The following is a 15,387-nucleotide window of genomic DNA, read 5'->3' on the forward strand; positions in this document are numbered from 1 at the left end:
GAATTAGCTGAGGAAAAGAGAGGATTGCACTGGAAGTTTTCTCCCTGAACATAGGATTCATTCTCATGGATGACCCTTCTCCAAGAGGAAGGGAGCAGGAAAACTACCTCCTAAACCTTGAATCTTTCATCTTCAGTGCCCAAGAGGATACTAGCATGGTAGAGTAGGTCAGATTTGAGATACAGACAAGACATAAAGTCTCAAGGTCTTGATGTGTGTGATGGTGAGCACGTGTGTGTATGTGCACACGTGTGTGTGTGTTTGTGTGTGTGTGTGTCCAGGACAGCAATCTGTGGTGGACACAACGATGTGACCCACTGTCCAGATCCCTCTTCAGGAATGAAAGACTCCTATTCAACTCCTGAGAGTGTTGCTGCTGCCCTCTAATGTAGCCCTTTCTAGAGATTTCTCCCACTGGAGAGACTCACCTCTCCCAAGGTCAAACTTGCTTCCTAGCAAACTAGGCATCTGGTGATTGATTGACAGGAACACAGAAAAGCCTGCTCTTCCCTCTCCAACCTAGGGAAGCTCTGAAAGGTGCCTCTGGCCACTCCTGCTCCCTTCCTATCCACAGGTGTTGAATCCCAGATAACACCCTAACAAAGCTCTGGTCCAGTGACATCTATCTTTTCCTGGGAAAAGCCACCCAGTGACAACTGAAAAGGAAAACAGAACAGAATTCTGTAGATCACCAAACTTTAAGATGCAGAAAGAGGAAAGATATCTGCTTATGAAAACAGAGAATTGAGAAGGAGAAGACTGGTTCAGAGAGAGCAGTATTACAAGACAGGGTAGCTTCTATCTGATATGCTCTATTGATTTATTTAGATGAGTATATTGGCTTAGAGTTAGAGAAGAGCATTTGGTGTAGGGTTTTTGAGGAGCATAGTCAAAGTTTAATGGAATCAAGGGGGCTAATCACTGGAATAAGATAAAAGACTGACAAATGGTGTTGAGGATCCAGATGAGACAGAAAAACCTGATGTATCAGCACAAAACTGTGCAATAATATAATTTTCTCCTGCATCACTCAGTTTTCAAGACGTAGGAGTGAAGAGGATAACTGAAGGAATGATACATATGTGTGGATTTATTTGAAGGGAGGTAGAGTGGTCACATAAAAATCAGAGGCCAAGAGATTTAAAGCAGTAATTAAAATAGAAAATATATATCACATATGTGTGTATATATAGATCATTGTTGATTCTTTTACATCAAGGATATTCACATTATTCATATTTTATCCCCAAGGAATAGTTACAAGGAACTTTGCCACATTTTCTTGACTGTTTTAAGAAGGTATTCATTTGCAATAACATTTAGATGATTATTAATATAATTATGTTATAATATACTTATGAAGCTATCATTTCATTTGCTTTGCTCTATGTAAACAGTGATAAATTAAAACACACACAACATAGGTATACAACTATATAAGCAATTAAAATAGAAGGTAGGGATTGAGTCTTCTTTATTGATTGGCAAGACAGAGATTTGCGCCCATAAAATGTGAAAAATATGCTTTAAATTTACTTTGTGTTGACATGATTTCACTTCCCTTTCTAATAATGCAAGTCATCCTTGGGGTTGGAGGACAGAGAATGAGAAGGGTTAGAGAATAACTGGACTCCTATCTTTGGCTTTCCTACAAGATTGGTGGGGAATAGTCTTCTTACCTTAGGCCTCTAGGCTTGATTTGCCTTGCGATTCTTGCAAGCAGAGCCCTGATGAAATGCAAGGGTAGCCACCTGCAATAAGACAAATAGATGATGAGAACAGAAGACAATGGAAACTCACCAGGTTCAGATAAAGTGTATGATTCCCCTCACCCCTACCACCTTGTGCCTCATGTAACACCAACCACAGTCTTCTACCACTTTCCTACTTGTTTACCAGTCTGTCTCTACCATTAGTGTAGAAGCTCCTTAGGGCAAGATCTGTGTGTCATTTGTCTTTGTGTCTCCAGAACCTGGTCTAGATTGTAGCTTTTGATGTGTTGTACAAAAAATATAGGCTGAAGGAAGGAACTCAATAGATAAATTTGACAATTATTTTATAGATATTGAACTAAAATGTCTCAAAACGTAATCATACTGGAGTAAAATTGCTTATTTTAAAGTTATCAACATTTGTAGTAATTCATTACAGAAAGACTTCACATCCCTGCAATCCAGGGTGAGGAATGAGTTGTATCCTTCCTGCCTGGCACAATGTTTGGTGTTTAGCTCAGCAGAAGGTTATTGCAGCTCCACTCCTTCTTCCATATGCTGGGAAAGCTCCACGTAGTTCATTAGGAAGGGTGGGGGTGGATCAATGCCAGTATTTAGATTCCCAAACTGTTCTCAATTAGGAAATGACTTCTGTGTTTCCCCCATTCAGGTGCTTTTGATTAGCAAGAAGCACAAATACGCAGTCCTACAGATATGTGCTCCCACAGTCAGCACCTACAAAAGCGAATCAAGTGCTTATCTGGCTTACATTTCTGTACATTCCTTGACACTCACAGATGCTTCTTGAACCTGGCTGGCCTATCCTTGTGCATGGCTGCCAGGCTCCACAAGGTTAACTAAGGAACGCCCAAGGTTGTTTTCATTTTCATACTGGGGTCATGGCCTATAAGATAGAGACATTTTGCTGAACAGCTGTGTGACCTCGCTAAGCCTCGGCCTTGCTGTCCCTGGAGCTGCTTTTAGATTGTAGGTGGGAATATTTTCCACCACTAACTAATGTTTATGGATCAATTCTAGGTCTTCAGAAGGGAAAGATATATATATATATATATATATATAGATAGATAGATAGATAGATAGATAGATAGATGCATATATATAAAAATAGAAAATAGTATCCACAATTGACCCCATGTTGCCCATTGCATTTGGATGCTGAGTTAAGATAAGAGCCTCTGAGAACAATGCAGTGGTGGAGAGGCTTCTCTTGTCCTTTTATCTTCAATATCTCCCCCCTCCGCAGCCAGACAGACTTTCTAAGGTCTGCTCAGCTGATCAGTTTACTCTGCTGCTAAAGGGCAAGGGCTTCCCAGGACTTTTCACATGAAAATTGAAATTCCTGACGTCTTCCACAGGCCCCAGCCTCCCTCCATGGCCCCACCTCACGTCAGCCCTACTGAGTCTAGCCCTAGCCCTCAAACCTGCTATTCTTTTTACATGCTCTTCCCTTTATCTGCTTCCCTCGTCCAGATTTCCAGATGACATCATCTCCTCCTAGCACGGGCTTTAATCTCATCATATAATTCTCCTTTAGAGCATTGTACCCAGGTGTAATTTTTATTAGAATTCTGATTGTTTAATACATATCAAGACACTGCCACAGACAAGACTCATGCCCGGTTCATTCTGCACTGCACTCCAGTGTCCAGTCCTGTGCCTGACACATCAGTAATGGGTGTGCTGAGCTCAGAAAATGGCCAAGAAAAGCTCCCTCATGCCCACCCTGTGTCTACATATGTGCTTTGGCTGTGCCTTTAACTGCTACCCATCCTTTCTACTAAGCCAAATAGATTTTGAGACAGAGTCTTGCTCTGTTGCCCATGCTGGAGGGCCGTAGTGTGATCTCAACTCACTACAACCTCTGCCTCCCGGGCTCAAGCAATTCTCCCATCTCAGCCTCCCAAATAGCTAAGATAACAGGCATGCACCATCATGCCCGGCTAATTTTTGTGTTCTTTTTTGTAGAGACGAGGTTTTGCTGTGTTGCCCAGGCTGGTCTTGAACTCCTGGGCTCAAGCGATCCGCCCACTTTGGCCTCCCAAAGTGCTGGGACTACAGGTGTCAGCCACCGTGCCTGGCCCAAATAGTCTTTTTTGGAAGAAAATTTGATTATTGTATTTTAAGAAAATTAGTCATGATGATCAGGTATTATTTAAGATCAGTTAAAGAATATGCTATGCCTAAATAATGTACAAATTTACAACCTGGCCCAAAAATGAGTGCCTAGTTTCTTCTGCTACCAAAGCACATGGCATATTCTCTTGATTTGAACTTACTATTCATGCATAATGGGTGCTGAACAAAATGTGCTACCTATATCAATATCAATATATGCCTTTTTCAGCTTCATTCAGCCAGTATGCCAATAACTATTGCAATAATTATACCAATATACCCTAATCATCAATGTTCTTTAAAAAATCCCACTTCAATTGTTTTATATTTCCCAGGCAATGCAATCTCTATTACCTCATTCACAGTCATCTGTAAAATAAACACCTTCTATCACTAGGTCCAGTAGATGCAAAACCCTAGAAAATTTTAAACAAATATTTTGATTTTGTTTACATATGTGCCACCAGCTGCTTAAGAAAATCTGCACTTGAAATAAACAGAAATTACAGAAGAAACCCATATTGTAAACACCTGGATTTAAACACTCAACGAAAAGCCAGAAAGTAAACACTGCAATATTAAATACAATCAGCTGGGAGGAACCTACTCCCCAGTGGATCTGAGAAATTGTTTAATTTCACATAAAAGGGTCTCTGAATAAGTGGTAGGCAAAGGGAACAGAGCAGATGGAAAGGGTAGGCCCCGTGTTGTGGAAATAGCCATCTTCTTTCATCAGAGTGGGTGTTGGTAGATTGTTGGAAAGGTTGGAACTCTCCAAATACACAGAGCTTCTCCTCTGACTACACCCTTCCCAGCTTATAAAGAGGACCATTTGAACACACATTCACTTTCCATTAGCAGGAAGCCCACTTACTAAGTAAAGCCAGCAGCTTAATTCAGATAAGCACTTACTGAGACAGCAGTGAGCACTGTGCTAAGTATCAGGAATACAGAGTTTAGTAAAAGGAGTTACTTCCTACAGGGATCTACAATTTAGTGAGGGCTGAAATACCTGTGAAGGATTGTATAATATTCATAACACATGCTGGAATAGCGGTTAGTGCTAGGACTAGCAGTGGCTTAAAGTAGGAAATAATGGACTTTTGCAGGCTTGGAAAAGACTTCTTAGAAGAAATAAGGGCCCATTTGAGTCTTGGAGAATGCCTAGGAGTTTCTCCAATATTTAGCAGAGGAATGATAAGCTGGCAAATATGAAAGGGGTTGCAAATTCACATTTCAGGCATAGAAAACATCATTGCAAAAATAAAGAGGGGTTCCCAGTATTTCCCTGGAGTCTGAGCTTGCATGCAGGGCCAAATGCTATGTGTGTTGATACCTGTATCTGCAGTTGCTGGACCCGACTACACGAGCACATGGCGCCGCCTGGGTTACCTCCTCTATTTACACATATGCTCCATTGTCCTGTTGGATTTTACTTCCAAAACACAGAGTCAAATATAAAACTTTTAAGAATTCCAAAATGGTGAGAGTAAAATATTAAACCAAGTGTAGGGTTTTTCTCAGAGCAGGACTACTGCACAGGTTTCAAGCCTATAAAATCAGCCCTGCACTTAGCTCAACGTCAATTAGTACATGATCAACAAACTCTCAGTATTCCCCTCTACCGCCCCTAAATGTAGTGTTAAATAAGCTTGGGATGTGGAAACACATTTGGAAGTTGGGGAGGGGAAAGTGGACAGCAGTGGGATGAAGCTGGTGTAAGAGACAGAGCCCAGATCAAGCTAAGTTTTATACCGCATGTTGAATTTGGTGTTTACCCTATAGGTTGAGGCATCACGGAATGATTTGAGGCAGGGATGTCACAGATGAAATTTATAGATTAGGAAATCGAATCCTGTGTTCATGTGGTGGATGGATTTGATGTCTGAAAAATAGGAGAGGGTAAGCCAGGTTTGAGCACTACAGGTGGAGGAATCTTTTATCTCCCCCTGTGGCTGTAGAGATGATTGCTACCAGTTGGTACCTGCCATCTGTTCTAGTTTTGAATGGACATAACCTATTTCTCACACAAGAGTTAAAGTTCTGGGGGTGGTAGTCCTGGTGGTGATGGTGCCTTTTAAATACAAGATGATTTGTATGGTATTTCCTGTTAAACCAAGGTTGCCTTGGCTATTTGAGTGATTACATCAAAATCTTGACTCACGTAAGGAAGGGTCTTAGTGAGAGGTGAAGGCGTGCTGGCAGTCCTCACAGCCCTCGCTTGCTCTCGGCGCCTCCTCTGCCTGGGCTCCCACCTTGGCGGCACTTGAGGAGCCCTTCAGCCCACCACTGCACTGTGGGAGCCCCTTTGTGGGCTGGCCAAGGCCGGAGTCGGCTCCCTCAGCTTGCAGGGAGGTGTGGAGGGAGAGGCGCGAGCGGGAACCATGGCTGCCTGCTGAGCTTGCGGGCTAGCTGGAGTTCCGGGTAGGCGTGGGCTTGGCGGGCCACGCACTCGGAGCGGCCGGCCGGCCCTGCCGGCCCGGGCTATGAGGGGCTTAGCACCCGGGCCAGCAGCTGCGGAGGGTGTACTGGGTCCCCCAGCAGTGCCAGCCCACCGGCGCTGCACTCCATTTCTCGCAGGGCCTTAGCTGCCTCCTCGCCGGGCAGGGCTCGGGACCTGCGGCCCGCCATGCCTGAGCCTCTCACCCCCTCCGTGGGCTCCCGTGTGGCCCGAGCCTCCCCGATAAGCACCGCCCCATGCTCCGTGGCGCCCAGTCCCATCGACTACCCAAGGGCTGAGGAGTGCGGGAGCACAACAGGGGACTGGCAGGCAGCTCCACCTGCAGCCCTGGTGCGGGATCCACTGTGTGAAGCCAGCTGGGCTCCTGAGTCTGGTGGGGACTGGAGAACCTTTATGTCTAGCTCAGGGATTGTAAATACACCAATCGGCACTCTGTATCTAGCGCACGGTTTATAAACACACCAATCAGCACCCTATGTCTAGCTCAGGGTTTGTGAATGCACCAATGGACACTCTGTATCTAGCTGCTCTGGTGGGGACTTGGAAAACCTTTGTGTGGACACTCTGTATCTAGCTAATCTGGTGGGGACTTGGAGAACCTTTGTGTCTAGCTCAGGGATTATAAACGCACCAATCAGCGCCCTGTCAAAACAGACCACTCAGCTCTACCAATCAGCAGGATGTGGGTGGGGCCAGATAAGAGAATAAAAGCAGGCTGCCCGCGCCAGCAGTGGCAACCCACTTGGGGACCACTTGGGTCCCCTTCCCCACTGTGGAAGCTTTGTTCTTTCACTCTTTGCAATAAATCTTGCTGCTGCTCACTCTTTGGGTCCACGCTGCCTTTATGAGCTGTAACACTGGCCATAAAGGTCTGCAGCTTCACTCCTAAAGCCAGTGAGACCACGAACCCACCGGGAGGAACGAACAACTCCAGACGTGCCGCCTTAAGAGCTGTAACACTCACCGCCAAGGTCCGCAGCTTCACTCCTGAGCCGGGGAGACCACGAACCCCACCAGAAGAAAGAAACTCCAAACACATCCAAACATCAGAAGGAACAAACTCCGGACACACCGCCTTTAAGAACTGTATCACTCACCGCGAGGGTCCACGGCTTCATTCTTGAAGTCAGTGAGACCAAGAACCCACCAATTCCGGACACATTAGTATGAATTAAACCAGAATTATGTGTTATCATAAGGTAAATGGATTTAGTCTGGTGTTGTTGTGTATTACATAGGGACTACCAGTGTTCACCAATGTTCTCGAATGAAGTTAAATATTATATCTGAATGTTATCCTCACAAAGGAACGATATTTTTAAAACTACTGTAGTCATAAGTGCATTATAAATCAATCAATGTATGTTCATTGATAAGGGAAATTTTATTCTGATTCTATTTGTAGAGAAGAGGTAATGTTTATATTTTGAATACTTCAAGTAGCTGTCTTTTTTGCATAAGATTTGTGATACCACAGTCACAATGGATTGGGGTGTCTAAAATTAACATAATGAAGTGATAGTTTTCAATCCCAGCATTAGACTCACCTGGCGAGTATTTACATTTTACCCTTGCCTGAGTTCCTCCACAACTGAGATAGAATCTCTATGGGTAAGACTTGAGTATCTGAATTTTCCACAAGCTTTGTTGACTTATACATATTTTAACTACAGTAAAATCTCATTTGAAAGTGATTTCTATCCCTATAGTTGTGCCTTTTCCAGAATATCATGTAAATGGAATCAGAGACCATATAGTCTTTTTTGCCTGGTTTCCACTTAGCATATTTCTTTTGAGATTCATCATATTGCGGGTGTCAGAAGACCATTCCTTTAAACTGTATTGAGAATATTGAGCAGTATTGTATAGTATGATCACACCACAGTTTGTTTTTTCATTCACTGGTTGATGCAACCCTCTGAACTCTTTAAAATCTTCCGATAGCATAGCAAGGGTTGAGAACCACTACTATAAAGGAACTTACAAATGAATATTACTTTGTATTTTATCAAATACCTATAGAGGCCTCAGTCATTGTACTTGCACTGATTCATTTAATGGTCTATGTGGAAGAAGTTAGAATCATCACACACTAGTTTATAGACCACGCTATCTGGAACACATAATAACTTTGATCATATCTCTTTAACGATTATTTTTTATTTGACATTATTATTATTATTATTATTATTGAGATGGAAGCCTCGCTCTGTAGCCCAGGCTAGAGTGCAGTGGTGTGATCTCGGCTCACTGCAACTTCCCCCTCCTAGGTTCAAGCGATTCTCCTGCGTTAGCCTCCTGAGTAGCTGGGATTACAGGCACATGCCACCAAGCCTGGCTAATTTTTGTATTTTTAGTAGATACGGGGTTTCACCGTGTTGGTCAAGCTGGTCTCGAACTCCTGACCTTGTGATCTGCCCGCTTCAGCCTCCCAAAGTGCTGGGATTACAGGTGTGAGAGCCACTGCACCCGGCCCACAATTATTAAACTATCTAACATATACATATTTCTGACCAAAAGCAATGGACAGCATTATGAAGATACTTCAGTATCCAAGTTTATAAATTATGGTTAAGAACAATGTATAAGGGCACAGCCACTTCTTTTATGAAAGCTTGGTGTAAGGATGTATCTGTGCCTTAGCCATCCTTTAAAGGCAAAACGCAGAAGTAATAGCATCAGAAATATCCTGGAAACTTCAATATAACAGTGAACAAGCATGCAATTGTCTCTCCATATCTATGAATTTCACATCCAAAAATTCAATAAATCTTACACTGAAAATATTCAGAAAAATAAATACTACAAACTAAAAAAAAGATACAACTATCTACGTAGCATTTACATTATACTCAGTATTATAAGTTATCTAGGGATGATTTAAGGTATACAGGAAGATATACATGAGGGTGGTCCTTGAATCAATGGCTCCTGGATACTGAGTGACGACTATAGGTGACTGCTTTTTGGTTAAATGTGAGTTTCTGGAACAGTTTGTGAATTTCTGTGATGTAATAGATTATAGTGATGTTGGATACATAGAGCAACTGTGAGTCACAAGGAGATGGCTGCAGACCCTGAAGACTCTACAGAGGCTTACACAAGAGACATGCGGCTTCAGAACAAAGGCTTATAGAAATTAAAACACACATTAAGGGTGTTTCTCTGAGTTAAATGAAGCTTCAACAGTATTCTTTGAAAAGAATGAAGTGCATAAGGTTATGTGATGCTGAGACAAAATCAAGAACAATTTAAATTGTGAGTAACTTTCATTGCTGTTCCATGTTACCAGCTCTCTCCACCCTGAAAATGCTTCCATTGAGAACTGACCTTTCTGGAGATGACAGTATTCATGACTATTGGAGTCTTTTGGCTTCAGTAAATAAAGTTCCCTGGAATTTCAAGAGTTTCCCTCGTCTGCCCTAGAAAAAAAATCATTGTTTTTCAGAATTGTTATGACTCGGCTTTGCTTTTTCTCTTAGAAAGTTAATGGGCAATGCTTATCAGACTTGCATTGTTCAACAAGGTTAGGGAGATTTATTTCTCACTCTTCTGAAGGTCATTCCATTCATCACATTGCAAAAGTTCCTTCTTTTGGCAACCAAAGGATAATGGAGCATTGATTTCCCTGGGGATTTTTAGTCTGTTCCCCCAACATGTATGCACACACAGACGTATTACTGAAGCAATCCCTAGTTTCTAAGGATGTACCAAATCTAGCATAGACAGCAATGAGGTAATTCTAAAGTGAATGATAGCTTTGTCATCTGAAAAACAGACAAAGGGAAACAACTTAAAAAAGAATTAACACAGGAATAAAAGATAACCTTAATAAAATGATTTCTCAAAAGAAGACATACATGCGGCCAAAAAGCACAAGAGAAATTCTCAACACCACTAATAATTAGAGAAATGCAAATCAAAACCACAATGAGATACCATCTCACACTAGTCAGAATGGCTGTCATTAAAAGGTCAAGAAATAATAGATGCTGGCGAGGTTACAGAGAAAAAGGAACACTTATAAACTGCTGGTAGGAGTGTAAATTAGTTCAGCCATTGTGGAAAGCAGTTTGGAGATTCTCAAAGAACTTAAAACAGAACTGTCATTCAACCTAGCAATCCTGTCACTGGATGTATACCCAAAGGAATATAAATTGTTCTACCATAAAGACACACGCATGCATATGTTCATGACAGCATGATTCACCATAGAAAAGACATGGAATCAACCTAAATGCCTATCAATGATAAACTGGATTTAAAAAATATGGTACATATACACCATGGAATACTATGCATTCATGAAAAAGAATAAAATCATGTCCTTTGCAATAACATGAATGGAGCAGGAGGCTATTATTCTAAGTGAATTAATAAAGGAACAGAAAATCAAATATCACATGTTCTCATTTATAAGTGGGAGCTAAACACTGGGTACACATAAACATAAAGAAGGGAATGATAGACACTGAGGCCTACTCTGAGGGTGGAGGATGGGAGGAGCGTGAGGATAAAAAAACTATACCTGTAGGGTACTATGCTTATTACCTGTGTGATGAAGTAATCTGTACACCAAACCCCCATGACATGCAATTTACCCTTGTAACAAACCTGCTTGTGTACCCCCCGAACCTAAAATAAAAAGTTGGAAATTAAAAAATAAAAAAAAAAAACTAAAAGAAATGGAATTGGGAAATTAAGAGTATGTTCTCATTTTCTTGTGAAGAACTTAACATTATTTTAAGATAATATGTAATTAAATAGTTTAAGGCTTGTAGACTGGGTTGAATAGTGTCACCCCAAAATTCATGTCTTTCTTAAAATCTCAGAATATGACCTTATTTGGAAATAGGGTCATTGCAGTCACATGACAAGATGTGACAAGATGACATAAGATGCAGTCACATTGGAATAGGGTGGGCCTTTAATCCAATATGACTGGTGTTCTTATAAGAAGAGATACAAGGGTGTAGAGACACTGACACAGAGAAAAGACAGACATGTGAACACTGGGGCAGAGATTAGTGTGATGCATCCACAAGCCAAGGAACACTTAGGGCTACTAGAAGCTGAAAGAAGCAAAAATGGATCTTCCCCCAAAGGCTCAGGAAGTGGCATGGCCCTGCCCATGCCTTGATTTTGGATTTCTAACTTCTAGAACAGTAAGAGAGGACATTTCTGCTTTTTTAAGCCACCAGTTTCTGACACTTTGCTATGAAAGCTGTAGCAAAATTCAGCCCGCCTCTGGATTTTTGGCAAAGTGAGCATTAAGAGCTGACCATTTTATAGACTGGTGGTCTAGGAGGACTTGAGAAAACTTTAGAACCAAAAAAAGGCAACAACACCTCACTTTTACCTGCATATTCATGGCTTCTTCACAGTCTCCTATATCGTGAGCTATCAATATGAGGATCCCTTGGCATGTGCAAACAGCAGATCTCTGCCCAGACCCGCGTGTTGGTTAGAATATCTCTGGTTAGAAACAAGGAATCTGCATTTTACTAGTTCTTAAGTCATTCTGATGAATGCTAGAACTTTAGATTCATGCAGAATAGCTTCTGTTACTATCTTTGAAGGATAATCAAACAAAAACCCATTAATCTATTGAGGGCCAACAAAAGACACAATGCTATCCTCAAGTGTGTAGACAGGGCCAAGTGAAATTTGAATATCAGACAGAATTAGCAGCCACCTAGGACCACACCGTCTCTTATTAGGACATGGAATTTACCAACAGCATACACCCAAGTGGCCGTTAATTTTATTCTTGCTCCCCAACCCACACAAATAATGATAGCAAGTAATTGGTCCTCTTACCTTATGCCAGACCATTGCAGCTGGGACTTGGAAAGGATGGAGGAGAAATAGAGAAACTAGTGAATGTATACTTTGCTACCTATATGGTTTTCTTCTTTATCCTTTTGATAAAATGAAAACTATACACCTTCAAAATAAATTTAAAAATATTACTAAGATCCAATTAAGGGAGGTAGAAAAAACTTTTCTCAAGAGAAATTCCATTTAACAAGATGTTCTCAATCCCACAAATTGAAAATTACATTTATATTAAGTAAATGAGGCAGATAATTCATTAAAGAATTGGAAATGGAAATTGTAAGTCACTCCTGCTCTATTTTAGATTATCAGTATCCTTATGTTTTACAGTGCACATATAATTTATGCAAGTGAGATAACTCATGTATCCTTCATCTAAATATAGAAGTTTGTTATTATAGTTACAGTTTTTCTTATTTCCTTTACCAATTGTTTTGAATTTTGAAAAATTTAAATTTAAGATGTACAGAAAAGACAATAATGTAATCATTACCTGTGCAGCAGCTACTCTTCAAGAAATTAACAAATGCTAAAATATTTCTCTATAATGTTACTGCAAACAAGAAGCATTATAGACAGAATTGGAGGTCTTCCTTATCTGCTTTTTTTTTTTTTTTTTTTTTTTTTTTCAAGACAGTCTTGCTCTGTCACCAGGCTGGAGTACAGTGGCGTGATCTCAACTCACTGCAACCTCTGCCTCCTGGGTTAAAGCGATTCTCCTGCCTCAGCCTCCCAAGTAGTTGGGATTACTGGCATATGCCATCATGCCCAGCTAATGTTTATATTTTCACTACCAATAGGGTTTCCCCATGTTGTCCAGGCTGGTCTTGAACTCCTGACCTCAAGCAATCTGCCTGCCTCGGCCTCCCAAAGTGCTGGGATTACAGGCATGAGCCACTGCACCTGGCACTTTATCTACCTCTTGAGTGCATTCCTTTTATTCCCTTTATAGAGGCAAGCACTGCCTTGTCTCCCTGTAGTGTCTGTTGTCTTTCTCTCCACCTGTCATCTAGATTTCCATGGATATAGATAGCTATATATGATTTTAGTACATATATTCAAGAGATTGGCCTGTAATTTTCTTTCATATACAAATCACATAAAATTGTGTAATAATCATTCACTATTTTTTCAATACCTTGATATCAAAGAGTCAGTTCATGGCTCATTTTTATCATTATTCTATATTTTATTATTATTATTATTAAATTTATTACCACTCTCATACCCACTTCTTCCTGTATTAGTGCATGTTAGGCTAAGTTGCTGTAGTGAAGACATCCCCTCAAAATATGCAATTGTAGTAAGATAGAACAATTATTTCAGTTGACCTCTATGAATTAAGGTTGATCTCAGCACCACCGCTACCTTTCAGCCCCAATGAAGGGAGTAAGATAGCATGGAGCTCAAGCAACTTCCTAGTCACTGAGTCACATGACCACAATTAGCTACGGAGGCAGCTGCAATATGGGTCTTCAGCTCAAAATCATGTCTTTAACTAAAACTAGGAGAGATAAGAAAGATATTTATTAACAACAACAAAAAATGTAGAGGAGATAATATATTCTGGGGATAGTAATAGCCCCTGCCATAACATATGCCTCTGGCGACCCAAAAACCTGTGTTCTTCTCACACAAGCACTCACTTACCCAAAAGAGAAAATCCTGAAGAGCTCCCTGCCCAAGGAAAGAGGTGAATGGACCTGTCCCTTCCCATGCTCAGTGTACAATAGGAGTAGAAAGACTCATGTTTAATGAAATCAGACCGATCATAAGTTATTTTGTTGTCTCCCATTTTCTGGGAGTAGAGTTTTGTCATTGCATCGCAAGGTAAAGCTTCATAGCTTCTAGGCATCTGGGAACCTCTATGCAAAGATCTGTGGCCCACCTCATCTCTCTCCAGGAGGGTTGAAATCCAGCCGTGACCTATTAAAATCTGTACAGAAGCTGGGTTTGCCCACATCTCTTCAACTTTAGCTTATGTGTGCACCACTGACTTTATTTATTTATTTTATTATTATTATTATTATTATTATTATTATTATACTTTAAGTTTTAGGGTACATGTGCACAATGTGCAGGTTTGTTACATATGTATACATGTGCCATGCTGGTGTGCTGCACCCATTAACTCGTCATTTAGCATTAGGTATATCTCCTAAAGCTATCCCTCCCCCCTCCCCCCACCCCACAACAGTCCCCAGGGTGTGATGTTCCCCTTCCTGTGTCCATGTGTTCTCATTGTTCAATTCCCATCTATGAGTGAGAACATGCGGTGTTTGGTTTTTTGTCCTTGAGATAGTTTACTGAGAATGATGATTTCCAGTTTCATCCATGTCCCTACAAAGGACATGAACTCATCATTTTTTATGGCTGCATAGTATTCCATGGTGTATATATGCCAAATTTTCTTAATCCAGTCTATCATTGTTGGACATTTGGCTTGGTTCCAAGTCTTTGCTATTGTGAATAGTGCCGTGATAAACATACATGTGCATGTGTCTTTATAGCAGAATGATTTATAATCCTTTGGGTATATACCCAGTAATGGGATGGCTGGGTCAAATGGTATTTCTGGTTCTAGATCCCTGAGGAATCGCCACACTGACTTCCACAATGGTTGAACCAGTTTACACTCCCACCAACAGTGTAAAAGTGTTCCTATTTCTCCACATCCTCTCCAGCACCTGTTGTTTCCTGACTTTTTAGTGATTGCCATTCTAACTGGTGTGAGATGATATCTCATTGTGGTTTTGATTTGCATTTCTCTGATGGCCAGTGATGATGAGCATTTTTTCATGTGTCTGTTGGCTGCATAAATGTCTTCTTTTGAGAAGTGTCTGTTCATAATCTTTGCCCACTTTTTGATGGGGTTGTTTGTTTTTTTCTTGTAAATTTGTTGGAGTTCATTGTAGATTCTGGATATTAGCCCTTTGTCAGATGAGTAGGTTGAGAAAATTTTCTCCCACTTTGTAGGTTGCCTTTTCACTCTGATGGTAGTTTCTTTTGCTGTGCAGAAGCTCTTGAGTTTAATTAGATCCCATTTGTCAATTTTGGCTTTTGTTGCCATTACTTTTGGTGTTTTAGACATGAAGTCCTTGCCCATGCCTATGTCCTGAATGGTAATGCCTAGGTTTTCTTCTAGGGTATTTATGGTTTTAGGTCTAACATTTAAGTCTTTAATCCATCTTGAATTAATTTTTGTATAAGGTGTAAGGAAGGGATCCAGTTTCAGCTTTC

Source organism: Pongo pygmaeus, chromosome 11 (assembly GCF_028885625.2).
Source record: "Pongo pygmaeus isolate AG05252 chromosome 11, NHGRI_mPonPyg2-v2.0_pri, whole genome shotgun sequence".
Lineage (NCBI taxonomy): Eukaryota > Metazoa > Chordata > Mammalia > Primates > Hominidae > Pongo > Pongo pygmaeus.